The 8,871-nt window shown below is 41.0% G+C and overlaps 1 pseudogene; it reads left to right on the plus strand.

Annotated features, from left to right (window-relative positions):
- Positions 1–7,063: 7,063 nt before the first annotated feature.
- On the plus strand, positions 7,064–8,228 carry LOC133233977 (large ribosomal subunit protein eL39-like; annotated as a pseudogene).
- Positions 8,229–8,871: the final 643 nt, after the last annotated feature.

Genomic DNA, 8,871 nt, shown 5'->3' on the forward strand with positions numbered 1-8,871 from the left:
GATGGAACCCTTCTGTATCCTGACTGTGGTGGTAATTACGTGAGTCTAAACGTGTTAAAATCCATAGAACTGTATAACAAAAATACAGTCAGTTTTATTGTATGATCATGTTTTATTTTTTTACTGTGCTCAGAATATGCGTGCTATGCACTCAGTCATGTCCAACTCTTTGCAGCCCTGTGGCCCACCAGGCTGCTCTGTCCATGGAATTTTCCAGGCAAGAATACTGCAGTGGGTGGCCATTTCCTATGCCAGGGGATCATCCTGACCCAGGGATTGAACCTGCATCTCCTGTGTCTCCTGCATGGGCAGGCGGATTCTTTACCACTGTGCCACCTGGGAAGTCACATATTGTATGATAAGTTTTTAAACCAAACTTGCCTTGCGAGCTCAAATTTCCCTTCCTAATTCCCAGGGTTCTCCCTTTAACCTTTTGCAATGTTGGATCCTTCCATCTGCATTCAAACAAGCTCTAGTTTCAACCATCTTTTGCTTTGAAAAAACAAAAACAAAAAAAAACACCCTTTCCCTTGACCCTATATTCTGTGACTAAGGCCTTATCTCAAGATTCCCCTTCCTGGCAAAGCTTCTAGAATTACTGTCCTCATTGCAGCCCAAGCGATCTTATCTCTCTCTCTTTAAAATGCTCTACAGCTTCCCATTACTCTTGGGATTGAGACCTAAATTCCTTCATGTGGCCGGCAGAACCCTAGCCTCTGCCTACGTCTTTGGTTTTAACTCTGCTTCGGGTAGAGTAGAGGACCCAAGAAGGGGCAGCCTTCCTAGATAAACTCAGTAGTAGTTGAAACAACACACACACTCTCTGCCCTACACCCCACCCCTCACCCCCCATAGTCAGGTGTTTAAACTCTGGAGATAATCACCTGTTCTGGTTACCAGAAATATTTAATCTCCTTTGGCATCCAAGATGTAGTAGATTGAACAGAATAACCATAGTATTTTTCAGCTTCTCCTATTGAGAGGTGGAGTTTGTTTCTCCATTTTCTGAATCTCAGCTTGGTCATTTGATTTGCTTTGTTTCTATGGGATATTTGCAAGTCTGATACTAGAAGTATTAAAAAAATTTTTTTTTAACTTTATTTACTTTTGGTTGCACTGGGTCTTTGTTGCTATGTGTGGACTTTCTCCAGTTGCAGCAAGTGGGGGCTACTCTTCATAGTGGTACATGGGCTGCTCATTGCGGTGGCTTCCCTTGTTTCGGAGCACAGGGTCTAGAACATGGGCTCGGTACTTGTGGCACACAGGCTTAGTCACTCCTCGGCATGTGAGATCCTTCCAGACCAGGGATCGAACCCCACCAACCCACTCGTGTCTCCTGCATTGGCAGGCAGATTCTTAATCACTGGACCACCAGGAAAGTCCATAAAAATCTTAAAAGGTGCTTACAATTATGGCTTGCTCTCTGTTGCTGCTGAGAACTCTTTCACCACCTTGTGAAAAACTCTAGCTAACCTGATAAATGATGAAAGACATGTAGTCGTCACCCCAACTGACATCTAAGCAACTGCCAGACATGTGAGTGTGGCCCCTTAGACAAACTAGCCTGCCAACCATCAGATGTGTGAACCAGGCCATTGTAGACCATCTAGGCCAAGCTATGCTAGCCAAGACCAGAAGTCCATTGACAAACCCATAAACCAGTGAAAAATTAGGTTTATTGTTTTAAAGTTAAACCAGTAAGTTTTGGGGCAGTTTGTTTTGCAATAAAAGGTAATTGAAACCCAGGGCATTTCTTTGCATCTGTCCAGCTAGATTTGGTTGGTGGAATTCTTAGAGCTGAAGAAGAAAGTCTCTGTACATCATCTTCACATAGCTGGCCTATGTTACCTAAAGTTCTCCCATCACATTTTGCTTAAATACAGCAGGGATGTAATCTTACATCATGTCTTTTATTTCAGCTGTTCAATATAGGTGATATCATTTGCATGGTTTTCATTGATTTAATTATTTTTAAAAAATAAAGGTTGAATTATATAAATATTAGGTACTATTTGTATGTATGTTTTGTTATTAATTTATCCTTAAATAGTACAGGGCATAAAAGTTAAGAAACAAGCTGAGAAATATGGTAAATGGCCACATTATAGAAAAATGTAATTAGTTACAATTAATGAATAGAAAATGCTTTTATGAATTTATAATAACCAGTGTGAATTACTGATGTAATTTGTGTCCATCTTAAAGAGATTTGGTGTTTTCACATGAATAGGTGTCAATCTGGGGACTCGGGAACATAAAAAATGTTTTCTCATTGAAGTTAACAGTGATTACATTTTCCACCTGCATTGGCCCCACAAAAGGCTTTTCAGGTAAGGCAGGAGGGGACCGTCCTTTTACTGTAATAGAAAATTAAAATGTGACAGATGATTAAGGCTCTTCTTGCTCTGAGATCAAGGTATAGCCTCAGGAGCCTGGGATTTCTTTGGAGGGAATGATGCTGAAGCTGAAACTCCAGTACTTTGGCCACCTCATGCAAAGAGCTGACTCATTGGAAAAGACTCTGATGCTGGGAGGGATTGGGAGCAGGAGGAATGAGATGGCTGGATGGCATCACTGATTCGATGGACGTGAGTCTGAGTGAACTCCGGGAGTTGGTGATGGACAGGGAGGCTTGACGTACTGCGATTCATGGGGTCGCAAAGAGTCGGACATGACTGAGCGACTGAACTGAACTGAACTGATAACTGTGTATAAAGAAAGAATGTGACAAGCCTGAAGGGAGGTGTATCCTGTTCACACATTCCTGAGGAGACCTTGCTTTTGTGGTGGTGGATGTACCAGTAATGCTATCTGTATCCTGATTTGACTTCCAATGTGTTTTCCTACAGGGGAACATGTGCCCATCAGTCTGACTCCTGGGTCCTTTCTTTCACAAAACTGTTTGTATTTTTGTTATTGTTCATTTTTTGTTTATTTTCTCAAAAAAATTTTTTTAATTTATTTTTTGACCTTACAGCATGTACAGTCTCAGTTCCCTGACCAGGGATTGAAGCCGTGCCCCCTGCAAGTGGAAGCATGAAGTCTTTAACTATTGGATTGCCAGGGAAGTGCCTGTTGTTCATCTTTCACATCAGATAGTATTTGGTGCCGGATGTCTGAGTTCTGTTTGGTAGCCTCCACAAGCCAATCAACCCTGGGAAACTGCCAGCACCTAGTTATTGAGGCCCGAAATAATAAGGCCAGCTGGTGGTGAGCAGCCAGCCTTCCCCTGCAGGAAGCCCATTCCCTTTTAACCTGTTCTCACCACAGAGGTCCTTTCCAATCCTTTGACTCTGGGATTTTCCAGCATTTTGATGAACTAGACTATATTGTTCTTTCCCTGACCTGGAAGAGGTCAGACCCCTAAGGAAGTGATTCATCTCTGCAAACATTGGTTCATTTCACTCTTTTTTGACACAGAATTGAAAGCTATTTTTGCAAGGCTCCACCCAGATTTCCAGTACTCAGTAGTCCCATAGGCTTCCAAAGCAAACAGGAATAGGAGGCAGTTCAAGCCATCTGTCCTAGAACAAGACCTCTGGTCTCAGGTCTGCATCTCTGGTCGTGGCTCTTTGGGAGCTACCTGGCCTCCCATCCAACAGAGCTGTTATAAACCAGATACTATCAAGTGCTGACAAGACTAAGAGGAGAGGGTGCCCAAGCTGAAGTCAGCCTGGCAGTGAGCTTGGTTGGCTGGGAGAATAGTGGCGCCAACCAGTTCCTATAAATGTGTCCACAGACACCTACATATGGTCAGGGGCTTTAACCCATCAAAAATCTTTATTCCCAAGCCCCAGCTTGAATGTTGAGTTCTTAAAAATAGTAATATACATTTTCTGTTGCCAAGATTGGGCTTCCCTGATAGCTCAGTTGGTAAAGAATCTCCTGCGATGCAGGAGACCCCAGTTTGATTCCTGGGTCAGGAAGATTCCCTTGTGGCTCAACTGGTAAAGTATCTGCCTGCAATGTGGGAGACCTGGGTTTGATCCCTGGGTTGGGAAGACCCCCTGGAGAAGGGAAAGGCTACAGTGCTCTGGCCTGGAGAATTCCACAGACTGTATAGAAGAACATGAGCAACTTTCACTTTCACTTTTCATTATCAAGATTGACCAGGACTCTTGCCCTTTCTGTGTTTAAAAAAAAAAAAAAATTGAGACAACTATAGAGATGTTATGGAAGAGACCAGGCAAGGATTTTTAGAAACATGAGCTCAGAAGATGCAAAGTATATTGGAGAAACTTCAGAGGGGAAGAAGTTTCCCAAATATAGGGTGGGGAGCACTTACTTCTGTAATGTTTAGGCATTGGGCTCATCATGTCTTTATTGTTCCCACACAGCACAGCTATGTTCCTTCCTGTTGTGAGCTTAAGGCTAGTTAATCCAGAATCTGAGCTAAAGGAAACCAAGTATAGTTTAATAGGTGTTAGGAGTTCCTGATGTTTTATTAATGTGAAATATATTCAGAGCTAGAGAAGCTGAAAAGATTGTCTGTTCTCCAAGCCTTCATTTGCTACTTTATGGCAAGAGCACGTGTTGAATGCTTTGATGGATTCAAGCCAATCTTAGCATGGGTTCTTAACTCGGATGCAATTTCAGGGAATGAGATAACCCCATTTGGGAATCTGTTTCAGAAACTTCATGTTGAAAAACTGAGCTTGGTTTTCAGTCTCTCCAATTAAAGTGAAAGTTTGATTTCATAATGCTTATAACTGTACTAAGATTATATTAGAAGAGAAAAGAGTGGTTGTAAAGCTAACTGATTTACTAGTAGTGTTCTCCCGACCAATCCCCTTTCACACTCCCTGCCACCCTCACAAAAAAATAGGGCAAAATACTTGGCTTAACACTGTGGTCATCAAGCAACGAGTCGTTTCCTAATATGGACAGTTGAACCCTCCAGTTTCACTTCTGGAATTCAAGTACTTGGAGAATGGCATTTACATTTGTGTACATTTTCTGCAACTCCCTCTCACTCCCAACTCGATGAACCCTCTGTGTTGTTTGCTTTAACATTAATTTTGGCATCTACAATGACTAAATTTCTGGAACCTGTAATATAGGATCAGCCTGAAAAAACAAACAAAAAATACATAGGATCAGCCTGAACCCAATACAATCTAACCCTAATAGTTCGATACAAAATACAAATGAATAGTCACAAGCTTTGAGGGCTCTCTCCTTAATAAAACTGAATCATTACCCCACAAAATTGTAATCTTTAAAAAGAATGAAGTCAGTACATTTCTACTGACATAGGAAGTCATCAGTGGTAGAATTTAGAAACTAGGAAGTCACAGAAAAGTGGGTAAAATAAAAATCATCTTGGAAAAGAAAAAGTGATTTAATCTTTTGAAAAATAATTTCCCATCTTAATAATAAAGATAGTTATGATACATGTGCTAACCTTAGACTCAAGTTTAATTTTTGTTTTCTTTGGTAATTAGACAAAATTATATATTATGGAAAACTCTGCACTGCTTATTAACTGATGGTTACCATGTGCTAAGCACTTTACTTATCATTTAATCCTCACAGTAACCTTCATCTTGTGCCCAGTCACTCAGTTGTGTCTGACTTTTCGCGACCTCATGGGCTGTAGACTGCCCAGGCTCTCTGTCCATGGGATTTTCCAGATAAGAATACTGGAGTGGATTGCCATTTCCTTCTCCAGGGGATCATCCGCACCCAGAGATCCAACCCGTGGCTCCTGTGTCTCCTGCATTGGCAGGCAGATTCTTTACCTCTAAACCACCAGGGAGGCCCCAACCTGCATTTTACTGTTTGAGAAAACTAATGCATATAGGAGTTAAACAACTTGCCGGAGGTCAAATACATGTTACATGTAGCAGAACTGGGCTTTGAGCGCAGGGTCTCTGACTATAATTCATGCTGCTGACCTCCATGCTATATTCTTCCCATCAATGTAAATGTTTGAATTTGTAACCATTTGAGTTTTACAATAGTAGGCCACAGAGAATGAATATGGTCAAATATTAGCTTTGTAATTTGGCTAAAAGAAGCTAAGTAACGTCCTAATTCAGAGAGTAAAGCCAGATACTGGTGGACCTGAAGCTGACCTCTGCCTTACATTTGCAGAGTACAAACCAAAAGAGCTGCAACATCGTTCAAACAGCCTAAATGGTTCATGTGTAGGGAACTGGTTAACTAACATGGTACTAAGCTATCAAAAAGCAAAATGGAAAGGAGATAAAAATGAAGTTTGTAATGTTCTAATGTGGATCACTTTCCAAGACATTAAATGAAAAAAGCAAGGCTCATTACAGGATGCTTGTATGTTACCATTAATAATTATGTTTAAACAGGATGTGCATATATAATCATTATGTTGAACAAGCATGACTCATGGGGTGTGTATCAGTTAATGCAGGCTAAACAACTGCAACAAATAGATCCAAAACACGACTCAGCAAAGTAATGTATTTCTTGCTTACCTAATAGTTCTGGACAGATACTTAGGTCAGGGAGGAAGCGCTGCTACATTACTGTCCCTCATAGGCCTCGGCTCTGGTCGTCTGGTTTGCCACCACCTGGGTCAGAAAGTGGTACACTCTGCTTCCACTCACACTGGAGAAAATGTTGTCATGTGGCCATACTCAAATTGAATGGGAATATGGGAAACTAGTCTAATAGTTCCAGAGATTAATAGATTTTGCTAGACAGACAAGGCCTCTGTTGCAGTCAACCTCTCTGGTCACCAAATATATTCACCTTCTCCCCAAGGGTGAAGACAAAAGTCTCATTCAATTATTGAATTTCATTTCAAAATCATGATTGCAGTCTTTTCTAATTATCCTGGATGAATTTCCTCATGGTCTAGCAATCTATGAGCTAAAAGTCAAGTTGTTGCTATCAATACTTCATTACTGCTCCACCCAGTACCCAATGATAAGACAGAAAAACAGCAATAAAAGTCCCTGTTAGGAAAAGGGAGAATGGGAAACAAAGCAGTCATGTCCAAAGCTATCGTGGAATTCAGACGTATACATTATGAAGATATTCTTGGGCAGAGGATCTGAATAGACATTTTTCTGAAAGAGACATACAGATGGCCAAGGGCACATGAAAAGATGCTCAACGTTGCTAATCATTAGGGAAATGCAAATCAAAACCACAATGAGTTTAAAAGTTAAGAAAAAGAAACCCACAATGAGGTATCACCTCATACCTGTCAGAATAGGTATTATCAAAAAGACAACAAATAACAAATGTTAACAAGGATGTGGAGAAAAGAGAAGGCTTCTGCACTGTCGGTGAGAATGTAAATTGGTGCAACCACTATGGAAAACAGTGTGGGGGATCCTCAAAAAACTAAAAAGAGACCTACCATATGATCTAGCAGTTCTACTTCTGAATATTTTTCTGAAGAAAAAAAAACGTTAATTCAAAAAGGTAAGGTCTGGGGTTGCGCTGCCAGGGGGAGCCTCAAAAAACTAAAAAGAGACCTACCATATGATCTAGCAGTTCTACTTCTGAATATTTTTCTGAAGAAAAAAAACATTAATTCAAAAAGGTAAGGTCTGGGGTTGCACTGCCAGGGATGCTGTTCTCTCTGGAGGGGATATCCCCAGTGACTTTCCATTTCCAGAGACTGGGCTGCACTACAAGAAACTCCCAGCTCACCCCTCAAGGGATCCTGACCATCTCCTGGCCAGAGAAATGGCTCCAGAGCAGTACCTGCTGCACCTTTTCACAAGTAGTACAGGGTCTATTTTTCACATCATTTGGTTGAATTTTATCTGTAATTTACTTTTCTGTTTGAAAGCCTGAGGCAGTGGAATCAACAATACTTCCTACATCATTTAAGAGTAGAAATTACAGGAATTTGCTGCTTGCAATGTCTTCTCACAAGACTTTCAGGATCAAGTGATTCCTGGCCAAGGAACAAAAGCAGCATTGTCCCATTTCCCAATGGATTCAAATGAAAACTGGCAATAAAATTGGTACAGCTCCAAGAGAAGACATTGGAGAAGAATCAGACTGAGTCTGTAAGAATCCTTGCATATGAAGTGCTACTTAACCTGCTGAAAGTCTATGTAGGATACATTTTAAGTTAAAATTTTTATAAAACTATATTATGAATCCATTTTTATAAGATTTTAAAAATATGTGTGTATACACAGATATGCATACACACACACACCCCCTTATATGTGTGTATGTATGTTAAAGAAACTGGAAGACTGGGACTTCACTGGTGGTCCAGTGGTTAGGAATCTGCCTTCCAGCACAGGGGACGTGGGTTCGATCACTGATCCGGGAAGATCACACATGTGGTCGAGCAACAAAGTCCCTGTGCCACAACTACTGAGCCCGCGTGTGCACCTGCTGAAGTGTGCCCTAAAGCCTGTGCTCTGTGACGAGAAGCTGCCGCCACAAGAAGCCCATGCACCGCAAATAGAGAGTAGCCCCCTCTCACTGAAAGAAGAGAAAGCCTGGGCACAGCAATGAAGACCCAGCACAGCCAGAAATAAATAAATGAATAAATAAGTAAAATTAAAAAATAAACTGGAAGACTATATACCAAAGTCTTAACAATAGTTATCTCTGTATGGTCCTAATATAGGTGATCTTTCTCTCCTTCTGGGTCTTCTCTACACCTTCTAATGACCTACTGTCTGAACACCTCATGAGTATTTTAAGGAGAAATGGAATGTTTGACTCTTGGTGTTTCCTCACTAGGGGTCCATCTGGCTCGGTAATAGATAAGTGAAACGTTTTGTTGGAAAAGGTCCACTCTTTAGTGGACCAGAAGGACACATCAAACGGTAAACTGTGATTTTGAGTGACTGTTTTCTGCTTCTTGTGTTTTTTGGTTTCCTATTATGCACATGTTACCTTTAAAAAAATGTG

Source organism: Bos javanicus, chromosome 21 (genome assembly GCF_032452875.1).
Source record: "Bos javanicus breed banteng chromosome 21, ARS-OSU_banteng_1.0, whole genome shotgun sequence".
NCBI lineage: Eukaryota > Metazoa > Chordata > Mammalia > Artiodactyla > Bovidae > Bos > Bos javanicus.